Source organism: Cavia porcellus, unplaced genomic scaffold (genome assembly GCF_034190915.1).
Source record: "Cavia porcellus strain 051 isolate PalLab524CR breed Dunkin Hartley unplaced genomic scaffold, mCavPor4.1 scaffold_11, whole genome shotgun sequence".
Classification (NCBI taxonomy): Eukaryota; Metazoa; Chordata; class Mammalia; order Rodentia; family Caviidae; genus Cavia; species Cavia porcellus.
In genome coordinates this window covers 34719735-34747627 of record NW_026947494.1, presented here as the reverse complement: position 1 = coordinate 34747627, position 27893 = coordinate 34719735, and the positions used below count along the sequence as shown (strand labels likewise).

Below are 27893 nucleotides of genomic sequence, written 5' to 3'. Positions count from 1 at the left end.
ACCATTACTTAATCCAACACAGGTATAGAAAACAATGAGGGAGGGGTTAGGAAACACAGAAGATACATCCAGAAATCCCAACATGCACATGTTACAAATACAAAAAGGAAAGCACAGAGACTGTGTAAAGAGAAAATGCTGAGCATTCCCCAGAACAGTAAGACATAAATCTTCAAATTAGAAGCATCTTTTGAGTACTAAGATAAACAATAGCCAGGGAAAGCAGAAACAATTTTTGAAAGTTAAGTCTGAAGGCAAATAGAATCTTTGCTCTTTTATTTATCTCATCATATGTATGTCTATTTTTAGCATATGCATTATACTATTTACAGTATACAAAGTATTAGTACCATAAATGACTTTTTCTACTGCTTGTGGTCCACAGAATTGGAAGCGCACTAATATTTATTTCTGAGGGGTGTCATCTTGGGAGCTCTTTAATAAATAATTAAGATCAACCCAAACTGTGACAACTTAATAGTGGAGTCTCCTATGTCCTGGAAGTATAGACCATAGAGCTTTTTAGATCAAAGTTCTTTGTCAAGTTAAACTAGTGAGGAACCCTATCAGATTAAACATGTGGGATAACAGTCATTTTGTGACCAGCAATAGGTATGATGTTGGACTGAACTACAAGTGGCAATTCAACCACACAACTCTGATTGCTCAGGTGTCTAAAGCAATGCCTGAAGAATAATCAATAATAAAATATTTACATTAAAATGTTTTTTTCTAATTTTGTTAATGATTTAGAAGGCCTAAATCTCTTTGCAAGGATAAGTACTCAAAAGGGAAAGATAGCCCTTCAAATGAATGCAATGGCTGGAAGAAAAAAATGAAACAAGGAAAACAAAGACTGTGGCTAAAGCAAAAATGTACCACACAGAAAAACTTAGAGAAAATACTGCAGCTTCCCTGTGTGACACCTGCCATAGCCTGTAATGCAAGCTATTGTGCTATGTACTTTAGCAACACAGAAAAAGGAACGTTTGCATCTCTTCAGCAAGGTCTAGGAAGAGCTTGAAGAAGATGTAAAGGTGGGTTGTAAAGAAAAAGCAAACAAAGACCAGAATTGTGAATATCCTTTCAGGAGAAGAAAGCAAAATATGACAAATTATTTTTGAGGTAATGTCATGGATTGCGTGGTTGTGCCCCAGTCCCAAAATCATCAGTTGAAACCCTAAGCTCCTCATTTAAGTAATCAAGAGGTGGACCAAAAAAAAAAAAAAAAAAAAAAAAAAAAAAGAGAGAGATGGACCTTTGGGAAGTAACTAGGTGGTGTTATGGCTCATAACTAGATGTGCCCCCAAAGCTTCATGCAGTCTTAGGTGAAGTTTTTTTGGAGGTGGCTGGACCTAGAGTGTGTGATACTTGGATCAAGGATGTAGTTCTGGGATTGATTCGTGGTACACTGCTAGGTTTAATGCTGTCCCATCCTAGGCATGAGTGCTAGTCACCCTAGGGTAGATAACCTGCATAAGATATAAGGAACAGAAAGAGGGTTGCTAAGCTTGTAGCTTGTTTCTTGTAGCATGCTGTTTGCTGCCTTCTAACTGTAATAAACTGTTTCTTCTCTGCAATGCCCCTCTGCCATGCCACTGTACTTTGGAGACAGTCAACTATGAACTAAACCCTCTACAAACTGTAAGCCAAATAAACTTTTCCTTATTTAACAGTGGTGTTGAGTATTTTGTCTCAGCAACAAGTAGCTTAGATAAGTGACAAGGTTGAATACTCAGAAATGGAATTTATATCCTTATAAAAAGGGACCTCAGAGAGTTCATTTGTCCTCTTTGGTCCACAAAAGATTATAATGAGAAGCTGACAATCTACCATCCAGAAGACTTTTACCAGAACCCAAATATGCTGGTAGCATGCTTGCAGACTTCCGGTCTCCAGAGCTTTCAAAAATAAATTTTTGTTGTTTTTAAGATGATCAATCTGCTGCATTTTCTTACAGGTTGATAAGGGGTTAGGTGAGACCACAACTATTACATACAATGGGATTGTAAAAAGATAGTATAGTATATAAACTTGTCTCCTCTAATAAATGAGTTTTCTCAGAATTCTAACATGCTGTTTTCAACTTCTTATCTTCCATTCATTCTTAAGTCCATCTGACTAGTGTCCTCCCATTTTACTAAAAATGCCCTCCCTAAGTCACTGTTAAGTCTAGGTTGGTCAAGCCAATGAACATTATTTTTTTCTTTATTTTAGCAACATTTTATAAAATTGAGCACATGCTCTTTCTTTAGGAAGACACTTTATTCTTCAAATGGAATTCTGATGAACCTTACCCTATCTCTTAAGTCAATTTTCTTCAATCCTCCACTACTATCAAATTTCTAAATACTATAGTTAAGGTTCATCCTGGACCATTTCTCTTACTATATATGAGATTGCTATTCCTAAAACACTGAATTCCACCTATATGCAAATAACTTACACATTTCTATTTCCATCCCAGATTAATCATTTGAGCTCCAGGACTGCTCAGTTGCCCATAAACACTTCCATTGGCTTGTCTTATGTGTTGAAAATATATTCAAGTTATATTTATGATCATACTACATTTTACTTGTCTCATTATTTTATGACCTTTTATTAACTTACTAGTTCTTTTCCCCTGGTAATCTGTGATACAATGCCAACTGTGTCTGTAGCATAATTACTCATGAGGAAATAATACTGAATTTGGACTGAATATGGATATGGACTAGGATTGATTCACTGGCCTGATGCAGACATCTAATTTTAGCTTTTCTAAATATTGTGACTCATAACTTTGCTTGTCCTTTACAGGGGTATGGCAGCTACTGCCTGGACTAATCATCTTGCTGAAACACTTGACTGTTGCACTTGTGACTTGAGGCTCTCTCAGTCTATTGAGAAAGTTTTAAATACTCAAGACTCTAGGTAGATAACAGTTGCCAATTATGAGACACTTGTTTTGTTAGTGGATTTGGTACCTAAAATAAAATGGACTCTGTTAATGGAAAACATAGAAATATGGGACCAAATTATCACAAATTTAATTTTTGAGTCATCTCTATGATGAGGGAGGGAGTGAACTGTTGCAGTGGACTATGATTAGGTCCTGACCACAACACTGCACTGTTCTGCTGCTGTGATTTGAAAATAGAATAAGCTGCTTCAACTTCTATCACATTCAAATAACCCTAGTGATTCATTACTGTCTGTCTGTCTGTCTGTCTATCTCTCTTTCTCTTTCCAATTATCTGAAAGATTATCAGGAGCCTTTGAGATACTATAGAAACAAAGCTACGAGTATAAATATCATTGTAGGCTAATAAATGAGGCAGTGATAACCAAACGACGTGAAATAAAAGAAACCACTGTGGTTTTACTGCTCATGTAATAAAGGAGGAAATTTTTTCTGAATGTATATGAAAGGCACTGCAATGGCTCAGTGAAGAATTATTACTTTAAAAATGTATTATTCTCTCCCAAACCTTCACACATTTTTGAAGTAGAAGAGAAAATTTCCTGATCTTTAGTAAGATGCTAAAAACAGAAATGAAAAATGGATAAAGCAGGGAAAAAAGGAAGGACGGGAGGAATAAGAGGAAGGGATAGATGGAGAGAAGGGAAGGAAATAATTTCAGGCATGTGTTATGCTGCTTCTATAAACTTTTTAAATTTAAGATTCTCTTCCTTTCATTCCTAATGCATAACACACTTGTATTCACTTTGTAGTTTTGTGTACTGTGTCAGTTTATGAAGTCTGTTCCAACACCTAGGTGGTCAATTTTGTTTCAGTTATTTTTCTATAAACTAATAAAATACCAAAATTATTAAATAACTTGATTATTCATTGAATCTTCCATAGTCCAGATACTCTCTGAGTCCTTCAGAAAATAATAAAGCAATTTCTCCAGAACACAGAGTCAGCACTACTGAGAACATTCTAAATTTATTTGCTAATGAAATATAAAAAATAAAAATTTACCATATTTGGAAGGTAGAGTTTGATATAAGTTCTTTGATCAAAGATATAAAGCATCTAGGTAACAACAGCAACAAGGAAAAAGGATAATTCCCAAATAATCAAAGAGTAGCTCCAATCACTTTGTACATCCATAAAAAGAACCTTACAATACAAAATGCACACTTGTAAACCACTTGGTGATAGTACATGAAATCCATTTATCAAAGATTTCAAACAAAATTGTAGTTTATAAACATAATAATTTCATCACAAATATGATCATGCATCTTTCAATTCTTACAGAGTAATAATGACTCACTTGATCAAATTACTTTTTATAGGAACACATTTAATTTCTGGCTCACCAAGAGTACAATGACGCTAAATTAAAAGTTAGACATAAACTTTAAAAAAGATAAATCCAGTTACCCACATATCGAAAGATGAGAGCACATTGATATGAATCATGCACGTCAAAATTAAACTTCACATGTGTTCGCCTTTATTCACCCATATTTTAAAGAGTTTAGATACAGTTTAACAGGAACAAAGGTGAAGTATATTAGAATTCAGCCAACAATATTCAAATTTAACAGCATGGTAGGCTAGAAATGAAAACTTCCTGCATCTGACAGGCTTACAAAGCAAACAGGGAGACAAAGAACCCAAGAAAGCTGTTCTAGTGGAGACTGCGTATCACTACATTATATTCTGTATGCATGTATCTTTGTTGGAAAATAGGCCATTGGGATCTCATTTTTAGTTCTTTTTCTCTCTGCAATGCATAGATAAGCCGTTTGCTAGCTCTGACTTTGATGTGAAGCTATTGCTGATGCTCCATCTTGAACTCTACTTTTAGATCATTACAGGAATTGTGTTTAATTATCTAGTCATTTCTCCTTTTCTTTCCCTCCATACCTTAATAGAATGAGAGGCACACAATAGATGTTCAGTGAATACTGATGCTTGATTATACCCTTTATAGAGGTAACCTTTATGTTGGATCCAAAAGAAAGCTGATGAGAATAGGTATGAATCTACCAGGTAAGTCACATTATTGACTAAAGACGTTGACACCTAGAAAGAACATGATGGGACATTGAGGAATCATAGTAGGGAGGTGTCTCTGATGAAATGGAGTAGAACATGGCTAAAGGAAGCAAGAGATTGCCATCTACCCAGCTGGCTGTCTGAAAGCAAAGACTGTGACTTATTTTTATTAGTCTCACAAATTTGACATTTTAGGAATATTAACTTGACATTGATATGCTAATGGGGCATGAGTAGTGTGGTGACATGGTCCATGTATTTTACGCATATGAATTTACCATTTTCTCAAAACTAGTAAGATTAATTTTGGCTTGTATTACTGTAACTATTCATTTGTGACACTCCTTGTGTTTTAGGTTCCAGGTTATGCCAATTAATATTTCACCTCAATTTAAAGTAAAGGAACCTAATTTCAGGGCTTTGAAATACATGGTCTGGCCATACTTAGGGGTATGAATTTTTAAACTGCATTGCAGAAATCCTAGAGAGTATCTTTTTTCCTCTTTCTAGTCTGAATACCATTTACATTTGGAAGACTCAAGATATGAAATCTTCCTAACCTGTTCAAACACAAAGTGGCTGGAAGTTATTTTTGTCATTTGTCTTCTCAAGGCAGATGCTCTCTGCAGCTTTGAACCTCAAGGAAGAGACTAAGAAAAGGAAGTTACTTAATTTAAACTTTATTATTTTTCTCTATGGACATTTGAAAGAATAGCTGGAATTCAAGAAAAGAAATTTTCTTAGAAAAATGAAAAAAAAAAGAAAATCAAGCCATATTCTATGGCAATGTCTAAACAAAGGATAAATAAGAAAATAAATTGTAGGAACAGATATGCTGAAAAATATTACTTTATTTTAACTTAGAAATGTGTTGTGTGTGTATGTTGCATGTATTTAAAAAAAAACACCTAAGTATTTCCAAATAAATTATTCAACAAGATCTGATAAGGAGTTTTCTCTGTTAAATATGTTTATAACTTCTAAAATAAATGCAAGTTATTTAAAATAGATACATTTGAGTCATTTCCTTCTGACACCTGTTTTTCAGTTTCAACCCATTTATGTTTTTTAAGTTTTCATAGTGCCAAGAAAAGCACTCAGATTTCTAGGGGAGTTTAGCATTGCTGTCCTGCCCACACACTTTAAGTCACTCTATTGTTCATCACTGGCTCTCAGCACATGACACTATAACTAGCACAAAGCCAGCATTGTATTACTATTTATTGAATTAAAATTATTAAACTTTCTTACTTTTGTCACGAATTTTATTTGTTGATCAAGGTAAAAAACTATTTACATCTGTCATTCATCCTGATCACATTTCTCCTGCCTTTTACCCCTATAATTATATTTTTATGAATTTTGATTTTACTTTCAACTTCTCAATTTCTTTGATTTCCACTGGGAACTCTTTAGCTCTTCACTGTGTCCTTTATTTATTTTATATTCAATTCTTTAATTACTGAATTCCGAAAGCTTCGGGTATTTTCTTCATGTAAAAACAGCCTTCTAAAGTGTTTATCTTGAGCACCTCCACCCTCTATGACCTGACTAATCTTCACCACTCTAATGCTGTCAAGAGGAAGGAGGAAAGCAATCCTTGCAGACTGGTTAGGCACCACTCGCGTTTGCCATGCAGTCTTTCTCTCTTACAGCATTGTTATAATGGTGGTGAATTGTCTCCTGAATTGATCTGCCTGCTTCTTTTTTTTCCCCATATCTACACTGTTTCTCTTTATAATTCTTCAATAAGAGTAAGCAGCCCTGTGTTTCTATCATTGTTTTCTTTCTTAAAACTATTAAACATAATCTTGAGGTGAGAGAGAATGAGCTGAAATACCTTGGTGTAGAGAAAACTGGAAAGACCCGTCTCTTAGGTATGCTCAGGGCTATCCTCCTTCTATTGCTCTGCTCCAGTGAGTGAACTGCTATATTCTCAGTGTTCATGTACCACATAGGATTTAGGAGCACGAACCACTTGGGACGTCTCCAAACAAACAAATAAACAAACAAAAAACAGGTGAAAGGAATTTGAAGGGTACGAGTTTGGATATACACGTACTCTTCTGGAATCAAATTTCTCTCAAATACAACCAACTTTGAGTGTCCACCTAGGACTGTACCTGAAGCATTATCATAGGTACAAACCCCTCAAAGGTGGGCCATCTTACTGGACGTAGGCCCTGTTAGAAAATTAGAACTCCTGAATTCCAGTCATCTAGAGGAGCCTGGGAGCTCCCTTGAATAAGACTAAGCCGTGGTGTCTGTTTCTTTACCTGCAGTTTTGTGGAGCTAGCTGAATCTGGTTGTGTGACACTGGGATTAAGGGTGTTTGATCCTAAATTAGTCTGCTGATTTTGTTTTTTTAGTGTAGTTCTAGGTAGAAGGGGTTTACTAAAGAAAGAAGAACCCCCGCCCCAGGTATGAGTGGCACCAACCAATAGGTTTGTCACCTGCTTGCAATAAACGGGAAAGGAAAGAGAAAGGCTCACTGCCTTTGCTTGCCACACCATGCACTGTTTTTTCCCGTGATGCTCTACTGCTGTGCTGTTCTTGGAACCAGCTGACTGTGGACTGAAACCTCTGTGAACTGAAATAAACTTTTCTTCCTTTAACTTTGGGTGATGGGAATTTTGCCACAATGAGACAAAGTTCCACAATGAGAAAATTAACTAAGTTAGTACTTTAGTAAATAAAGAAGACCCCAGGGTGCTAGCTAGTTGCTTCTACCATGTAAGGATACAACTAGAAGGTGCCACCTGTGACTGAGAAGCAGGCCTTCACTAGATCCTAAATCTGTCAGCACCTTGATCTTAGACTTTCCAGCCCCCAGTACTATGGAAAAGAAATCTTTATTGTTTAAAATACCAGTTTAGAATATTTTATATGGTAGCCTAAAGAGGATGGCAACCATGAGATCTAGGAATTCCTCTAACCTACTGTTGTATCATCTTAGTACGTTACTTTGCATTGACTGCATTCCCAAATCAGGTAACATTCTGAGGTTCTGGGTAGACAAATTTTGAGAAGACACTTTTTTACTTAAGTCAGTACACCTTGTGATCTGTTCCTAGCCTTCAAAGGAATGAACTGTTCTTCTATACAATTTAGCAGATTTCCTGGAAGACACAAACCTTTATCAATTAAGATGTTTTTCTTGTGTCGACAGAAATTCTTGTGAAGACTTGAATGTCTGAAAAATTGAAAGACCGAAGCCTAAAAATCATATTTGTTTTGGATAGACTCTAAAAATGACACATAATTGGACCATAGCCTTGTATGTTACAGCAGAATCTTCTTATCACTAGCATTAACAAATGGAGGGAACTCTGAGAAATGTGTTCTCTCTGAGGGGAATAGATTGGGACAAAAATTCTCCAAGCACTGAAGTCTGTATAGAAATGGTTTTTACATTCCTTTGAGGAAGTGTATTTAGCATCTATCCTATGGTAGATAATATATTAGCTTCTTTGGAAAATATAAATAATTTTTCTTTCTCAAAACAGCTATGCAAAATTCTTATTATAGATGAGACAAAGTATTAACTAAGCTGAATAATGTGCTCAAGTTAAACATTGCTAAAAAATCATTTAGCCAGTATTTAAATCTACATCTGTCTGCACTTCTGCCATAAAAGAAGAAAGACTAAGTGGAGAAATTAAGTGAATGTGGACCCATGAAAGGAAAAAGATAGCAAGGAAACCAGTTCCCAGAGGTCAGATAGGGAAGACAGAAAACCGTGAACATAATGGCAAAACATGTGGTTATAAGTCTGAGACATTCGTGTTAGCTTTTTGATATGAGAGTTCTAACAGACTCTGGCAGAAACTGGGAAGTCCTCTGTGTGAAATCTAAAAAAGTTGAATTTGTACTGGGAGATTTGGTGGGTTTGGGGTAATGATGGCAAAAGTATCCAAGTTTCAGTTAGGAAGGAAGAGTGAGTTTAAGTGTTTTATTGTAGAATAATGGGTTGTATGCAGGCTGTACCTTAGATATCATGTCTTGGCTCATGATATCCAGCTATACAATGGTGTAGAAGTGGTATACATTCAATAGAAACCATGCTTTTAGTTTTGAATTTTCATCTTTTCCCAAGTTCATGATATGCAGTACAGAACTCTCTCATGTTTTTTTTGACTGACATAATTCCCTGTGGTCCACCTATTTTACGTCTTATATCTGTAGTTTATTCCCTATCAGTGGCTGTTTGATTGCAGTTGTTTGGGATTATAAAAGACCACAGAGATCTTTGGAGGTGGTAAATGATTGTGATTGTATCATGGTGTTTTATTACTGTGATTGGATAATGGGCCCACGATGTGTATAAAACTTACTGTAGACTTCAAATTTAGGCATTGTTTGTCAGTTATACCTCAATAAAATTGTTTTTGAAAAATAACAAAATTTAAAATACATTTTCAATTTATTCAAACGTAAAATTGGTTTATCTACGTGTAACCTCATTTTAAATCAATGAGCATCTGCACTAGAAAGTGCAGTAGACTCAAAATTTCAGTCAGTAATGGCTCTGAATCAAGGCCGGCAGTTTTCTAAAGCTGTTGGTTTCAATCGGGAGCCTAAAGAGTTATCTTTCTATGGTCTGCTGGCCATTTCAGAATTTTAGAAATGCATTGGTCAATTCATTAAAAAGAAGCAATCCCCGCCTTGTGAGCCCGCCACTGTGCACCTGGAGGAGAAGAAACCTCGTCCCCTGGTGAGCTTACTACCACAGGCCTGGACAGCAAGCCACATTCCTAGAGGCCCACTGCCATCAGGGAAACACCAATGAGCAGCCACCACACACCTCTCCATCACCCTGGGAACCTCGGATCAGAGGAACCCAGGTGCCTAGCTCGATCCCCTGCACCACAGGTTGGGCCGCCAATGCAGGAAACAGCCAGAACTCGGCAACCCGCTGATTCTGAGGACGCTGGAAAATGTCAGGATGAAGGAGCAGACCTCCAGCCCACCCAGAACAAGTCCAAAATACACAGACACAGAGGAAATTAGAATTCACACACCTGAAATTTCTGAAATGATAGCAACTGGAGTAAAGAGGTAACTTAATGCTTATATTATTTATTTAACTTTGCAAGGCTCTATCTCACCCAGAACAAGTCCAGGAGATACAAAGAGGAAATTAGAAGCCACATACCTGAAATTTCTGAGATATGGCAACTGAAGTAAAAAAAAAAAAAATTATTGTTTGTGCCATATGATTGACTTTGCATCCCTGTGTCTATTGGTCTGAGCATCTATTTAGAGGAAAATAATGTGCACTACACTAACTATGGTTGATTTCCTACTGTCTTGTTTTTGAAATCCAATAATCATTACCATTGTTTTGTTTCATTTTATTATATTTTGTTTTATTCTCTTTAAAATAAAGTATCAAAAAATCTCAGTGAGCAGATTGTAAGTTTTCTCACCACCAATAAATCGTAGACATGTAAGGGAATGCCTGTTGATTAGCTTGGTTTATCTATTCCATAATTTATAAATTGTTTTGAAAGATCATGCTATACTCCTTAAGGATATCATATACACATTTTATTTGTTAATTAAAAAGAAAAAGAAAAGGAATAAAATATAAAGCATGTAATTTTTTAGGCTAGAGCTAGCTGTAGCAGTTTTGGAAGTATGTTCTTTAAAATGTAAAAGGTATTTAAAATTTCAGTTCTGGCTGAGCTTGCCAGCTTTTTTCAGGAAAATAATTAACTATTTTTTAAGTAAATGCATTTCTGCCCACACTGACCTTGAAGTTCTCCATGAAGAGATGCTTTTAAAATGGGATCGGGGGAACTTGAGCGTGTGCTATTGCTTTTGTGACTGATTTTGTGATTTTTTACTTGAAAGTCGTATTTGACCCTATTTTTGCTATTTGTATATTCTCTGGCTTCTATGGAAAGTCACCTTATCAAGTATCATAAAAATATATTATGAAAGTTTACCCTGTTTTTTCAATGTCATATCTAAAAGGATGAATAATTTAAAGAGCAAAATAAAAGATAGCTAGTAGGAAACACAGAAATATATCTTTTGACAATGGGAGGGGATGCAGAGAGGGGGAAAGAGGTGAGAGAAGAGGAAGTAAGAAGTACTAAGATGTATGATGTTTATGCAGAAAATCTCTGTGATATATCTGATTATTATTTACTCTAAACATGTACTAATAAATTTAAATTTTAAAAATGTAATACAGTAGAAGACATATTAGCATTAATCTTTCTCAACATACTCCCACTGGCTTCAAACACACCTCTCTCATCGTTCTGCCATCTTCTGAAGCAGTTCTGGAGTCCCCTTTCATGAGTGTCTTTATAAGATATCGTCAAAAGTGTAGTACATGCTGCTATCGAGTGCCCTTTGATGGAAAGCAGGCCAGTAAAATCATCATAGTGCGTCTTCATTCTCCTTATTCATTGGATTTTGCACCATGAGACTTCTGTCTCTTCCTTAAAGTAAAAATGATGAAAAAGGCAAATGTCTTGGATCATTCAGGACACTAACCCAGCGACCACAACACAACTAAATACATTCATGAAATAGAATTTCCAGAACTGCTTCAGAAAAACACAAGAACAGGAAGATAAATGTGCTTGAAACAAGAAGTATTAGAAGGGGATTGTGACAATCCTACTACGGGACATGTGTGCTTTCTAATAAAAAACTGAACATTCATCACATAACTTGATCATACCTCATAGCAGCAGGAACACAAGCCCCTTGTCCTGAGTTACAGATATTCACAGTTGTTTACTGGTTTTAGATCTGCCAAGATGATAGCCTCGTAGCCTCTATTTATAAATTTTGTCATTTCAAATGTACTTTCTGATTTTGGTGAAAGCTAACCAACCTTACACACACACAAACACATACATACAATCACTTCCCCTTTGCTGTTCCTTAGTAGTTACTAAGGTTTTGCACTTTTGAATTCCTAATGGAAGAGGACTAACCAGAATAAAGAGATATTGGCTCAAACTTTCACAAGAAATTTAACAAAGGATGAAATCAGAGAAGTTCGAAGGACAAGAATGGTGAGCAAGGGGAAGATAAACTGGGGAGATGAAATTAGGCTTCTCTGTCTACTTTCCTCATTGAGTCTCTTCTAGCAATGTATTTTAGCTCAGTTTTATTTCAATTAGGAAAGGAATTCTTTCTGAGAAAAGCAAGACCTGGCAAACAGTGTGGCAATCAAAATCTGAATGCCTCCAGCATAGCCACAAAATTGTCCTCATCTAAAGTCTGGGTAGATATTTTACTATAAGAGCCTGGAAAACCTTGGGAAGCCCCAACCAAACAAGGAAATGGTATGTTATCGTACTCTTCAGTGAACCAGCCAATTATTTTGTTTAAAGAAAATTATGATCTGAAAACTTCGGAATAAAGTAATAAATGTGAAAAGAAGAAGAACCCCAGATAAAGCTGGTTGTTAGGATGCTGTTTCCCTTCAATGTCTTTTCAGTAGGCGAGTGCATCAGGTCCTTTACTGATGCCCAAAATCAGGGGTTAATACTCAGTGCGAAATAAAAAAACAGCTCAAGCTGCCATGATGGTGACTATCTACAGCCCCAGAACTCTATAAGCCTTGGGCAGGAGGATTGTAAATTCAAGCTCAACTGAACAATTTAACAATTTAGCAATACCCTATCTCAAAATAAAGATACAGGAATGTAGGACAGTGTGAAGACTCTGGATTCAATCTTAATTTTCAAACACAATTAGTTATTTTAAAAAAGGAGCTCATCCAGACTAAAAAAATCACTCTATTTTTCTTCAGAAATGTTTTGCAAATGTTCCTGGGAATTCAGCGCGTTTCAGGAAGTCTTAGGCATAGCACTTGCATTATAACTGTTATCTTTGCCCATCTATAAGTGACCTTGCTGACATCTTTGTGCTCACATTTCAATAATAAGTATTTAACTATAAATTAAATTGAATTGTAAGTGCAATCCCACATCTCTTTCCTCAAGCAGAGATCTTCTATGACATTCCCATAAATCATCCTATGGCAAATATTCTAAATGTTTCTAGTAGCATAACATTCACTGGCTTACAAGAAATTTTACATATGTATCTCAGGACCCAAAAAATAAAAAAAAAACATATATTTTCATTTCTACTTTTAGTTGAGATAGTACGGGATACCTTGAGATATATGTAAGTCTCAAGCCTTTGGTATTTTAAGAAAAATCTGTTAGAAGTAAAATTTCTGTTCTACATGTACCAAAAGAACATTGTTTTCCCAAATTACATTTGTCACCCAACTTGTAAACCAGGGCAGCCTATGTGTGCCTAGGAAGACATCTGAGACCAGAGATGAAGATGGATGGCATTGCACTCCAGTGTCTTCTTAGTTCATCACAGAGATAGCAAGAGCCCTCAACTCAAGTGTTGAGAATCAGCTTCCTATTTATTCCTCTTTGTCCTTTTTCTGCTTCCATTTCTCCAAATATTTGTGCTGTTACCCCGTCCTCCTTTTCCTCCCCATGGCTCTTTTCTCTTTTCCTCTCTACCCATGGAACCCTTTATTGGAGCAAAGATTAGTTAATGCCTCCAGCCCCGCTCCACATACCTGACGAAGGAGAATCTGTAGCAGCCATCAGAGGACACCTGTATGCTTAGAAGATCTGTGTTTAGAAAATGTGTCATTAATAAGGAGTTTCTATAGAAACTTTTAACAAGAGAAGAGTAGGAAACTAGTCAGTTTGCTTTTCTCTTTGCTGCTGGAGAGACCTGAAGTGTGAAGTATTAATCATGTTTTGTTGCTTGGACAAGATGCCTGATATATACAACATACACAATGCAGAGAGAAAAATACTTATTTTGGCCCACGAGGGTTTTGGTCTGTGGTTGGCTGACTCCAAGGCAGAAACATCATCATTTCAGAGGAGAAAGAAGCAGGAAAGCTGCTCACCTCATGGTGACCAGAATTAAAGGGAGCAAAGAAAGAGCCAAACACACACACACACACACACACACACACACACACACACAGGCAGAGAGAGAGAGAGAGAGAGAGAGAGAGAGAGAGAGAGAGAGAGAGAGACTGCACACCTTTCAAAGGCGCCCTCCCCCACTGATCAACTTCCTTCATTTGGTTCCACCTGCTAATAGCCCATTCAATTCTGAACTTACCCATAGCAGTCATAACCCAGCCACCTTTTGCAGACCTCATCTTTGAATACATGAGAGTTCTGGGGATGTTGTAAACCCAATCCATAGCACACTCTGTATGAAAAACTCAACCCACTTCTATCTGTGTTGCTAAGCTTATACAATATGTGTAACCTGATAGTAGCTCTTCTGATAGTCATCTTTCCTAGTCACTACCCAGGAAACTTCCTTTTTAAACTACTGACAAATAGAAGGTTAAATTTTAATTCTTTGACAATTGAAACTTGCTAATTAAACTTATGTCCTTTATCTCAGAGACCTTTGAAAAATAGAGTACAGAAGATTGTTTAGAGATAATATAACTGCCACCTGGGAGCTTTTGCATCTATGATGCTATAAATGTTAATTTCCTATTAATTCAGACTTGAAAGAAAATCAGCAGGTTGTCTGCTATCCTTCTATCAGTGTGTCACATAGTATCTGGCCAAGCCTCTTTTTCATCCTTACTTTTGCCTAGCTTCTTCAACATCTTGATTCAGGAGAAGTCAAGCTATATCAGAGTGTAGGTCTTGAAGGTAGAAAAAAGAATGGAGCACCATAGATTTCAGTTGGTTTCTTTTCTTTCAGTTTGTTTTCAGCATTCTATTTCTGAATGTAGATTTCCTTACTACACTTTTGCTCTGTGTCTTACTTCTCCAAAGAAAGTCATTGATGGCTTCTTTAGAATTAATATGATAAAAGGCTTTAGTGTTCATAGCATTTCTCTGGAGGAAGGTGCTTGGCAGTGTCTTCAGCACTTTAAAATGCACAGCCCAGCAGACATTGTGGTGCCCCGTTCCTATCCTTTGGCACTTCTCATATCTGTGCTTACCAAAGCCTTTTTGATAAAGACTCTGAGATGGAATAGTAGGGTAGAGAGAAGATCTTTAGTCACTGAAGAGAAGAAACAGATAGTTAAATCTCACGGCCTCTTCAATCCCCGCGTAAGATAGCTTTGAGGCACGTTCAGCAACATCTTAGACATCTCCAGTGCGATACAGGCTCAGTTCTCACAACCTGCTTCTTAGTGCACCTTGTGCTGACTTCTTTCCTCTATTTGCTGTATCATTTCCCCATTCTCCTTCTGGTGGCTCTGGGATCACCTCCTAAAGAAGCTACAATTATAGCCTCACAGTTTGCTTTGGGATCATCCCAAGAACGTTCTAATCTTTGAACATAAAAACTTATAAAGTTTTCACTGGAAAAGATTGGAAGAGGTTCTGCCAGAAATACATGGGACTTCAATTTATTCTCCTTATCGAATTAAGTAGTAGGTTCACGACTCCCCTCACAGAAAGATTCAAGATACATCACTGTGAGCTCTGATTTAGTAGGCAGTTAGATAATAAGGATGAAGAGGGAGACATTCTAGGCAAAGTAGCTAAAGGAGAAACATAGTGATGTAGGGGTTCAGAAGATTGGTCCATTCACAATAGCAAAGAGGTCACACCTCAAGGATTAACTGAGATGGGACAGAGTCTAGCTGGTCTGAAACTGTCTCAATTCTGGAATCCACTGTTTTGGAGGAATTCTTATGTCTTAAAGGACAGTTTAGTTCTCATGATTGTCCTTGCTTGGGAGAAGGATTTCCTGAGTTCTCACCACGGGGTATTGTTACCTCTGGGATGATGATCTCCATATGAGTGATCTGATAGGCTCTGCTTTTCCTGCAGTCTAAGGTGACTGTATTAAAATCAAGACTTCTAGGCATCATTCTGGGAGGGAGGTGTTGTGCAAATTGGAAATTTGAAAATCTCTGAAAATTATTCATTAAGTATACACCATGTTTTCTTCTATTTAAAGGCATGCATAAATTTTTAAAACTTGGTGAAAGAAGAGAAAAATGATGAATCCAAAGTTAAATAGTTGAAAAGTTCAGAAGATGAGAGAACTGTTTCATTTTGGAAAAATTATGTGTGTACATTTTTATCAATTTTGCAGGAAGATGTGAGTCAGGTGAAAATGAACTTGTATGCCAGTCTTATATGGTTTTACAGTAGAAGAGGTCACACAATTTATTTTATCTCTAATTCTATCCATTTTCTTAGTTACTTGTAGAAAATAAATTGATTGTAATTCCCAAGAGATTCTCAAAAGGATGCCATCTTAGCTAGTGGCCAGTTTGGGATGTGGGGAGTTAGAAGGCTTTAGCTAAGGTAAATCTTTGAGCTGAACCTAAGATCTTTCCTGTTCAAGAATGGGTAGCTTTTTTTTTTATCCTTCTCAACTTGTTGAAGTTAATAGTATTTTCTGATTTTAATCATCTCAGCAGGATTTGGAAACGATAGGACAAATGGGTTCTAGATACCAGTTGAGTGCACCTAGTCAGATGCACTGATTTCCACAAACTTTTGAGTCTGTTTTGGCCCCGGAGATCCAGGAAAATATGATCTATACACATGATATTTTAATTTTTTATGGCATAAGAACTATTATGTAGCTCTTGGGTACAGCTGCATGAGGGCCTATGGAGAGGATTCTCTCTTTATTCTTTTGTTGTCCCCCATAATTGTGGTGTGTGAATAATTGGTGGTATTTGCACTGTAATATTGCATGTCAACCAACAACAGGCAGAATGCTTCTAATCCACATTTAATTTATTCATGGCACAGCATGCAAGCAGATTTGATGGCAAGTTAATGGGTTTTGCCTTAATGAAATAACTGTTTGCCTCCCAGTGCTAGAGGTTTACACTACTTTTATTTGTCAGTATTACCTAAGCAGATTCAGGAAGAAAATACAGCTTTGTGCTGACATATTATCACGTCCCTCTGCAGAGAGAGACAGATATTATGACTTCCTCCTCCTTTTCTGCTCTTCAGGCCATTTCAAGTTTCTTTCCTCCCTCTAATCTTAGCAATTAAATGCAACAACTCCTGGAGCTCACTCATGTAGTTTAGCTGAAGAGGGTATTAAAATATCAGTATTACATGGGACTATATCTTCGTTCTAATATGCTACCATCAAACAGAGTCAATAAGCTCTTCTGCACACCCCACCTCTATATCTTTGTTTTTTCCTTCCCTCTCCTCTTTAATCCAATAATATTTAGTGTCCTGGTAATAATACATATAAAAACCTGATATTTCTTAGGTATCAGATTTCATTGTCAAGATGCTTGGCTTTAGTTTTTAAAATATTTGGCCTTGCCTTTTTTCACTCAAAAAAATTATTTTTCCAATCACTTCAGTTAACACTGAATCTTTAACCCTAGCTAACGACCATGTCTTTTCCGGTTTACCTTTTTGGTAACTTATTAATTCTTAGCAAAGAGAAGAAAAGGGCAATGGCTCTATTAACACAACCAAATTGATTCATAATGAGGCATGAACCAGGAACTGGATAAGAGTTTTACAAGCATTAAAGGTTAATAGAACCATTCTTCAGCCTAATTTCCAAACCAACCTGCATGAGATTTTCTGACCTCCACCCCCAGATACACAATCGTTACATAAGAGCTTATGGCATGGGTATCATGTAGGTGGAAGTTATTTCTACACATCAATAGCTTTTTCAACTCTTGAACAATTATTGCAACACCTTACATGTAACCCGAGTTAGGTGCAGAGTAAAGCAATTATGTAGTTAATTTAGCATTTATCTGGAAGATTGGCTTCCAAATTAAAAAGCTTGTTCAGTTGAAACTAGCACTTGCTCATTCCATGGGGAATTTTACACAAGCTTTATTTGCCAATATGAAAACCTCACGTGAAGCTTTCTTTTGGAGTTGACTAGTTGGGTCAAATCATAGCCCAGTTAACTTTTAAATGAACAACCAGCTGGATAAAAGCCTTGTCTGCCATTACCAGTTAAATGTTTTGTTATGAATGTGACTGATTGGTCCCATTCTTCAAAATCAGAGAGACTCTAAAACAGCCTCGAATCTAGATGGTAATTCACTGATGAGAAGGCACCTCACCCATAATCCATTATTCTCTGATTGTTTTGAATAATCATTTCACCTTCCTCTCTCTCCCTCCACCATACTCTGTGTTGTATTTTACTTTTTAGAGACTTTTTTCATGACTTCTTCAAAGAAGGTTCTGATACCTCATTTCAGAGAAAGAATTGAAGAATTCTTTCCTCTAATATTTAAGCTTTACTCTCCGTTGAGAGTCAGTAGCATTATGACTCTTGAAAGTCACTGTACCTGAATAATTTTTTTACCTTCTGAATGGGACAGTTGCTGTCATGCATTTGAGATGTGACACAGGTTTCCTTTGACTCAGAGGTTAAAAGCTGGTATAAGAACGTCCCAATCAGTGTAATTCCTGTTGTAGGAGCAAGGATAATCTGACTCATGTGTCGTTCTTTAGCAAGAGGCCCTGAGCACTGGATGTAATAAATTGGTCCTTGAAAATAGTCTGTCACTAGGAATTACTTTTTGTAATGCAATAAACCAAATTTGTTATGAATTCAGTTGGGAGGATTCTCAAAGTTACAAATAAAAATTGACTTTCCCTCTTGTCGACAGTGTTCAACACTTTAATATTTTAAAAAGTTTCTGCTTAGAGCCATGAACTTAGATATTTGTTAATGGGGATTTTTTCCCCTAGGACTGTTTCCAGACAGTGTGTTGCATATTTATACATTATTACTAGCTGTCTATGTTGACAAAAGTGTGTCAAATAAGCCTTGGTTTTCTTATCAACAATATGAACTAACTAGTATTGCCTTTACTCAATTTTTCTTTTTAAAACTAGAATGCTCAATAGTGCCATAACACTTAATTTCCCAAATAAAAGCTCAGACCCAGACCAAACTTTCATATCAAGCTTATTATGTGCTATAATAATAATAATGATAATAATAATAATAATGCCTGCCAGATGCTAATAAAATAACTTTGATATAACATTGCTAGAAGCAATTGCCTTTTTTCTCATGGCTTTGATGCACAAATAGTTAATGGACTTCAGCCTATGGGGCTATTTAAAATGGAATTGGTCATTTGCGCATTCATTTTTACCAATATCATTAGTCATCACTATAAAACTGCTACTTAAAATGTGTACTTTTGTATTAACTCATGAATTATCTCTCCAGTGTGCAGTGCATCTTCATTGTTATTATAAGACCTGAGTTAGTTTTTTAAAGAATAAAGATGGAATAAGAATTGGATTAATATTTCAGAAGAAGGAATTTAGTTCAATTATAGATAAACAAGCTGTTCTTGGCAGACGAAGTTGATGTTTCTAGTGAAGTAGATACTGGCTGATGCTATCTGAGAAGTATTGAACAAACCAAAAATTAGACTCTTTCTCCTGATAGCTGGAAGAGTATCATTTCATCCCTTTGATTCTAATTTTTTCCATTCTCAGACAAAATTGATTACAATATCCATACTCCTAAGAAAGCTTGAAAATAAATAGGAGTCTTAGGGATGTGTGGGAAGAAACTCTAACCTGTGGGACACACTAGTGTTTAGAGTAGAAGATAGATTTAAAATACAAGACAAATAACCTACAGACAAATAAGCTTCTTTGAGAAAGTCACCACTTTTCCTTTCTAGCTAAGTCACCAGTTACAGGGTAGAACTTAATGAAAAATACTGGCCTAGAGATGAGCTACAAAACCAAAGAAGCAAATATATCTGGAGTCTGATTTGTACTTCACTAATTTTCTTATTCAAAGAAAACTTAGAATAACTGCACCAGGAGGGAAAACAAAGATCCCAACATTTTATCACCAAAATATCTGAGAAAATTTATCCAGACCGAACAGGATTAATAGAAAAACTGGAAAACTGTCAAATAATAAACATGGAATCTCAGACGAATTTTAATTTTAAGCACAATCACAGGCTTAAACTTATACATGAGTCATTATTACTTGTACATTGCTTCAGTCTATCATACTTCATCCAGATTGCTCTGAAATGCTTGTCACAATGAATATCATTTTGTTTTATCAACACATTTTAGATTTCATTAAGGAGAAGACACAGTTCAAGTAGCTTCCATTGGACTGTGCAACATTTTTAGCATTGTTGACAAATGTTGGTGTTGTCTTCCCGCATTTCGGGCTATGTAATAACAATAATTCAATGCTTACTAAATCTAAGGCCATGTACTGACTAATTATATATACAAAAACATATAAAAATGTAGTTGTGCATCCCTCATCTGAAAATCTAAAGCTCAAACTTATACAAAATCTAACACTTTTGAAGATCTAATTCGACACAAGTGGAAAATTACACACCTTGAAACTTTATTTCATCCACAAAATCACTAAAATATTGTACTAGGTACCTTTGTGTATGCATATATGTAACACATAAATTTTGTGATGAGATTTGGGTGCCATCCCGAAGATATCTCACTACATATCAGTCCTCTTTTAATGGAGGGATACAGAAGTGAATCACAAGAGTGTATTATGGCTTCTTTACACCCATTTCTATCACCCCAAATGGGTAATTCTTATGCCATGATTTTTAAACAGCTAAGATGTCAGTGGGCAAAAGACAATTTTCAGCTCTGTTATAATCTGAGGAAATCACTATTGTACATACAGCACCTTTTTGACTGAGAAGTTATTATGCAGCAGATGACTGTATATATATGCAAATATTCCAAAATCTGAAAACATACACAAGATGGCTTATATTTTAACATGTTCATCAAAATAATAGTCTGGGGTCTTTAATGATCTGAAGAATATTCTCTAGTGAGTATTAACATTCTGTCAATTTTGGAGAAAATGTAAAATAGTCTGGTACTCAAAGTCTAACATTTGCTTTTATAAATGCAGCGAGTTTTTAAAAAGAGTAATTTAACCTCATAAACTGAATCTTCTATAAAAAATTAAATGTCATAGAAATATAAATTTTTCTGATTGTTTAGAAGTGATCAAAACATGCACCTGTATGAGACATTAGAAAACTCTGAATCTTTGCATTGATAGTATTGCTATATTATCATTGTCATTTTACATACAGGGAACATGAAATGCAAGGCAGTGAAATAATCTCTTCGTGTTCACTCACAAGGATTTAAATTATTCTTTAGATTTTTGCTGAGACTTCTACAGGTCACATGTAAGACGCACATAGAGAAAAATGAGGAAACTACGTTAAAGTGAATGATGCAGTCCAGGATATATAAATAGGTACAGAGAAGCTATCATCCCTGTGGGCAAAAGGAGATGCTTGGGATATAGCTCTTAGATTCATGCAGTATTCCTGCTTTTCAGAACTCCTGGCCCTTTCCTCTTAGATCAGTTTTCTCTGTGAGTTTAGGCACATGGCTTCTAGGTCCATTTCTTCCCAGTTTGTTAAAAAATAAAGAATCTCTCCTCTTTAGCTTTATTTTTAGAATTTCTTGCCTAAGTATCTGTTGTAGTTAGGGGCTGTACATAGAACAACTAGAATTAAGACATCAAATTTATAATATCATTTTATGAAGGTTACCCCGAGTTAACAGAAGAAAGCACAGGAAGTCTGCCCACAACACCAAAGACATAGAATATTCAGCCAAGGGCCTTAATCCCTCTTGTCCTACATGAGTCTAAATGAAGACCCAGAGCTCAGGACAATGCCTCCCACGAATCCAGCTGGAGGTCTAGAGCCCACAAGAAGGACTCACACCAGTGTCTTTTATGAATTTGCACTGGGAAGGCCAAAAGTCAGTGGCGGAAGCTAGAAAGTCTATGCCAGTGGAGTGAAGGAGCTGTTATTAGTAGATTGAGGGTTTTATGCTGGAGCTGAGAAGTCATGCTCAAAACAAAGACCAGGGCTTTCCTTAAAAGCACCACAGCCATCTTCAGCGACATGGAGGCCCCCGAGCTCCACTGATAATAAGCACAGTTGAGTACATGCCAGGAAACCAGTGTGACAAGTTCATCCTGCAGATTAAATGGCACACATCTTCCAGGAAGCAATGCTCGGTGTAAGGACCAGAACTTCTCTAGAAGAGCCAACAGCTCAAACAGCAACATGTAGAAGAACCCACAATGCCTCAGCACCTCAGTGCCTTTCTTCTCCTTGTCTATGTCTCTATGCTAACAAATTTCCTCAGGTGGAGCATCTATGCTCAGCACCATGGTGTATTAATTCAGCTGACATTAAATTGGCCATCAGTTTCTAATCCATAACAGTATCATGTTCATTTCTTGGAATAACACAAATGGTCACAGGATGAGGCATTCTTTGGTCCCTTTATTCACCTCTGGGACAGTTGGGGAAAGGTGCACAATGGTAACCACAAGGCACCAGCAAATTCTCACAATAAGGAGATGGATGGTATCAAACAAAGGTTCCAAATCAGAATAATAACAGCTAACACCTATAGAGCACACATCTATGAAATATATATGCAGAATCATTATAATAGTTCTATAAGTTATTCCCTTTATTATATATTTCTTTTATTTTATGATTAAAAACATGGGTCACAATACAGTATAGAAGCTGCTCAAGGTCATATAGCTAATAAGTGGTAGAGTTAAGCCAACCCAGATGGTGAGACTTAATCACTGCACTCCACAATTCTCTATAAAAGACCATAAAAGAATCCCAACCAATGTATCACCTGTTTATGAATTATTCCCCTTTGAGGATGTAAGGACATCAAGTGATTCCACCTTTCTACTTTATAAAAATCACAGTCACTGGGTTTCTATTTAACACTGCTGTTGTTGTTTTTCACTTTTTATTCTTCAAAAGAAAATATTCTGAGTGAATGTATGAAAAAGTATCATGTCATAGGCTTCTTTTAAGTCTCTGGAGAATGTAACACTTGATAAGTGTCCAAAAAACAAATCTATGTAATCTTGAGATCCTGACCATTAGAAATTGGATTTTATTACATGGGAGGCTATGGCTATCAATTTGTGATGAGAATTCATTGATATGAGGAGAAATCCAAATATTAATTTAAATTAACTTTTTCCAACTAAAATAATATCTGGAGGAATTTAGTTCAAGACTGAAATCATAGCTCTGTGATGTCTTTAGGGATGCTGGTTCCCATGTTTTTGTTTTTCCATCTTTAGTACATGATTTCCACTCTTCAGTTTACCTTTTGATCAGATAATACACCTGCATGCCAGATAATGGGAAGGAGAAAATGAGTCTCCAAAGATGAAGCTTTTTTCAAAGAGACTTCCTAAAAGTCCCAAATAATTTTTTAGCTTACATCTCATTGGACGAATCTTTTCACATGACTGTGCCTAGCTGCAACTGTGGCTGGGAAATCTCTTTTATGTAGCTTGGTGATATACCTACCTAACAAGTAGGGTTCTAGTACTAAGTGCAAAGGACAGAATGGATGTTACCTAGAAGGTGTAAGCCTTGCAACATCCACAAATGAAAACAGTCTTCTGTCACTTTCCCCTTAACTACATTTTTTTTAATGGACTGACTTCATTCATGTTCCACAAAATACATTAAAATGTGCTGAGTGGCTTACAAGACGTGCAGGATTACTGGGGAGCCACTTGATTCCCTTTCTATGGAAAGAGAACATTAGCAAACCCCCTGCAGCACCATTGTAAAATGACCAGAAATGCTCTTCATCTTTGTACTACTGATGAGTGGGGCTTTTGAACATTAAAACAAATATGAAATTTACCTTGATGAATTTTGATAGTTATAGGCATTAACATATATAATGCTTTGCTTTTTGTTGTTTTTTTTTTTTTTTTTTTTTTTTTTTTTTCTTTGTCTTTTTCCTTTTTATCAGTACCGGGGACCAAACTCACAACTGCCTGCTTGCAAGGCAGACGCTTATGCCGCTGAGCTAAATCCCCAGCCCCCAATGCTTTGCTTTTTTGGTCACTTTATCAAGGAAGAAACATTTGAAAGGTAACCTAGACTTTTTGTACTCTGATTTTAATTGATATTGATTAGCATAGAACTTTCTTTTCTAATGAGTCAGTACTAAATGAATTCTAAAGGACACCATCTAGGTTAATAACCTTAGACATTTCTAGTAGAAAGACATTCACGTGTGTTAGCACACTTACTTGTGTTGCCTTTTCATCATTTATTAAGGTAAATTGATTAAGTTACAGAAATAAGAAAGCCAATGCCTAAAAATAAGCAATCTAATTTAGCTCTCACATGTGAAAGTTCTAACCTGGTGGAAGCTCTGCTATCCGCAGACACTTAGGGACATAGAAACAATTTAGTAGCCGCCTGTCCAGAAGTCTTAAGATTGAACAAACTGAAGCCTGGCCTATCATATTTTTATTTATTTTTTTTTATTTTTGGCTGATAAATTTTTCATAAGAAAAGGAAGACAAAATTGCATAATTCCTTTCCTCACATTCTAGTGAGAAGCACTACACGTAACTACAAATGAGGCCAAGAATTATACTATAACCTGTGTCTAAAGAGAAGAAAACACTGGAGTTTTGGCAGTAGCTTGCTGTGTTTGCACAGAAAGCTGCACAATAGCTTTTGTTATTCCATACTTTGCTCCTCATAATCCAGTACCTAACAAAGCAAAGCTGACTTTTCTAAAAGTAATTAGTTTGTGCTACTCTTTTGATAGAATCTCTTCAATAGCTTCCCGGAACACTCGAATGAAGTCTAAACTTTTTTGCCAGCATCTACCAAATAGTATGTCTTTCTGGCTGAGTACTCCTCTACCCACCCTTTCTATTCTTGTACCATTTGGGTTTCATGTATGACAGCTTCTATTTCTTGAGGTTGCCAGATCTTTCACTCCTTCAGTGTGACGCTACTGTATCATAGGTGTGAAACCAGCATGCCCAGATGCTCACACTCAGGCCTCTGTCCATCATTCCAGGCTCTCTCTAGTCAATTCCTTTGACTGCCAGTTATCACAAGCCGGTCACTATGGACTAAAATAGTGTTTTTGTGAACAGTCTTCTTTTATGCATTTATTCACAGGGTTTATTTGATAAATGTTTATCCCAGTTCTTTGAATTAAAGATCATTTGGCCAGAGCCTTTCTCTTACTGGTTCATTCCTCTACAGCCTTTTCCAACAGGCCTGATGCCTTAGATTTCACCTTTCATGCATGGTAGCTTATCACTGTATTTAGATTTTAAACTCTGTAAAGACAGAGGGTGATATATTCTAGTTTGTCTCTTTAATTTATACTAAGATAACTTTATTACATTAATGATAAATGGGAACAAATATAGAATGCCAAAAGTGAAAATGGACCAATAGGAGCTAACTTTTCTATCAGAAGTTCAAATTTTACTCTCTCTCTTTCTTTCTGAGATTCTTTAGAGAGGCCAACCCCTAAGATATTTTAAAAGAGAGTGCAGAAATAACTAAGGAGCCACTTTCTTTTTAATCTGTACTTTCCTTTAACTCTACTAAGTAACTAAAAGGATGGAACATTAAAGTGAAATAATTGAATTTTATTTGAATTCTATAAATGAATTATTTCAATTTTCTATATTCAATTTTGCTTTTGCAAAATCTATTCTGAAATAGATTTATGTCTTTTGTCTAGAATCCCACTGATATGTGAAGTAGTTTTCAGTTTGTAAGCTCTGAATTTGATCTCTCCAATCACTTGCCATAGACCTTAAATGTGCCTAGTTTTGTATAATTGAGTATTTATCAAATGGGAAATTTTTGAGACCTGAAAATGTTGAAGTTTATTAGAAGAAACTTGATGATGTTATTGTGATTAGGAGCTTAATTAGAACTTTTTAAACAATCCACCAATTATAATAGCTATAAGTTACTGAACATATTAAATATCAAAGTATACTTAGCAAAACAAAAATCTATTAGCAAAACTAGTCTTGTGGATACAATTAACTATTTCAGCAGCATCTGTTTGAAGATGAAGCAATCAAGATTGAGAGACATCAAGAAGCTTGCAAAAAAATCACAAATAATAAGTAAAGAGAAAGCTCCGAATTCAACTCAGTCTTGTAACAGATTTCATTGTTTTAAAACAATCCTTTAATTGCCTTGAATTGTAAGCATTTTCAAGAATGGTGTTTAGTGACACATGGGTTAGGAAATGCTACTAGATGATTACAAAGATAACTTCCAGGGTTGAAATTTATAAGTTGAGTAGGTATAAAGTTCAAAATATATGTTAGTCATCTACTCAGAATGGATGCTTGCCCAGTTGGAATGGATCTGGCTTGAGGATTCTATTTGGCATGTGCTTTCTGAATATCTGTCCAGTTCCAGGTACACTTTTAATATTTTCCCTCTTCTTAGAGAACATACCAAGAACCTTTCAACATAAATAATGATTAAGACTAAATGGTGTTTCCAGCCCATCAGGCACTATCCAATGATTACATATAAGTGACTTCAAAGGCCGTGACACCAAAGAGGGTGCTGTCAAGTATGGTGCTGACTGTTGAGCCCCACTTTCTCATGAGAAGCAAGAGTCTCCTTTCTCTAATAAACTTTTATAAGAATCTCAACATCTTTAATCTCCATTAGTATTATTTTTCAAACTTTTTCCAGCGTTTTGCAACTTATTTTGCAACAGAATTATAATTTTTACTAAATATTTTTCTGTAGATATCCTATGATTACTGTTATTCCTAAAATGCCTTTCTTTCTTGTTCCCTAACCTATTCCCTCTGCCTATTTTCATGCATGAGGAAATTCAGAGTCAGATAGCCCAGAGGACTTTCTCCAGAATTACTCAGGTGAAACCTGATATTTGAATTTAAAATCTTTATTATCTATTCCTCTGCTTGCACACTACAGTTACCCAGGGGTCACATGGGTGGTATCCAATGAACTATAACCACCAGGCGATAAACCAGACACTAACCTTGGGTTTTAAAGGCAGGTTAACTTTTTTTAATGTACTGTTTCCTCTAACAATATTTAACAGCAGGTTGCTCATAATAACCAAGGTTTGGGAAGTAATGTTGATCAATGTGGGGTTAGTCATATAAATGATGGCATTGCCACATAGTGGCATGCACAGTTTTTATAAAATGATGACAAAATTATACTTCTACTGAAATAGGGAAATTTTCAAGGAGCATAAAATGATAAATGCAGGTTATAGGTAGTATTTTCAGTATAATACCATTTAAGACCATAAGTAGACAAGTGTCGTTGCACGTGGTTGTAATCCCAGAACTTGGAAAACTGAGGCAGGAAGATTGCCCTGAATTTGAGGCCAACACGGGCTATGAATGCAGTGAGTTCAAGGTCAGCTTGAACCACAGAGTCTTAAAAAGATAATCCTAATATGTGGATTTGTTTGTGTATTTGGATGCGTGTGTATGCAAAGAAAAGTAGAACCCTACACGCCAAAATACCAATACGTGATTTCTTTGAATATATTTACATAATTTTAAATGTTCTTCTTATACTGCTCAAAATGTTGAGTGTGTATAGCGTTAAAATTAAAAAGGAAAACCACGAAGCTATTTTTTCTTTGTATAACAAAACATAAGACTTGCTTTCTTTCTTATCAATTCCAGTCCCACCTTATTTTTCCTGGTATTTTGCAATTTATGCTAAAGTAGCTCTAGACACAAGTACATAAGTCCTCTGGAGACATTCCCTCCAGCCCTTATTTACTCAAGGCTTACTTTCACCTAAGTCTTTATTAGTTTGCTTACTATTTTTCTACACAGTGCCTCACTCATCGATGTTCTGTATAGTTTTCAAGATTGAGAAGGTTCTCAATACATATTTACTGAGTGAATTAATGAATTAATGAGAGGTCAAGTGAATTGCTCACATTGCAAATAAAACTCAAACACGGAGAGCTTTGAAATGAGCAACTTGAGTAGAATCCACCAAAGGAAATTG

At 36.0% G+C, this 27893-nt stretch overlaps 1 protein-coding gene and 1 non-coding gene across 2 annotated transcripts in view; both read left to right on the top strand.

Annotated features, from left to right (window-relative positions):
• Positions 1 to 27893, top strand: part of Plcxd3 (phosphatidylinositol specific phospholipase C X domain containing 3) — a 169698-nt gene that overhangs the window by 34097 nt on the left and 107708 nt on the right. The window lies entirely within an intron of this gene.
• Positions 9522 to 9658, top strand: LOC111756999 (small nucleolar RNA SNORA2/SNORA34 family). The gene has a single exon (XR_002791385.1). It is a non-coding gene; the product is annotated as a small nucleolar RNA SNORA2/SNORA34 family (small nucleolar RNA).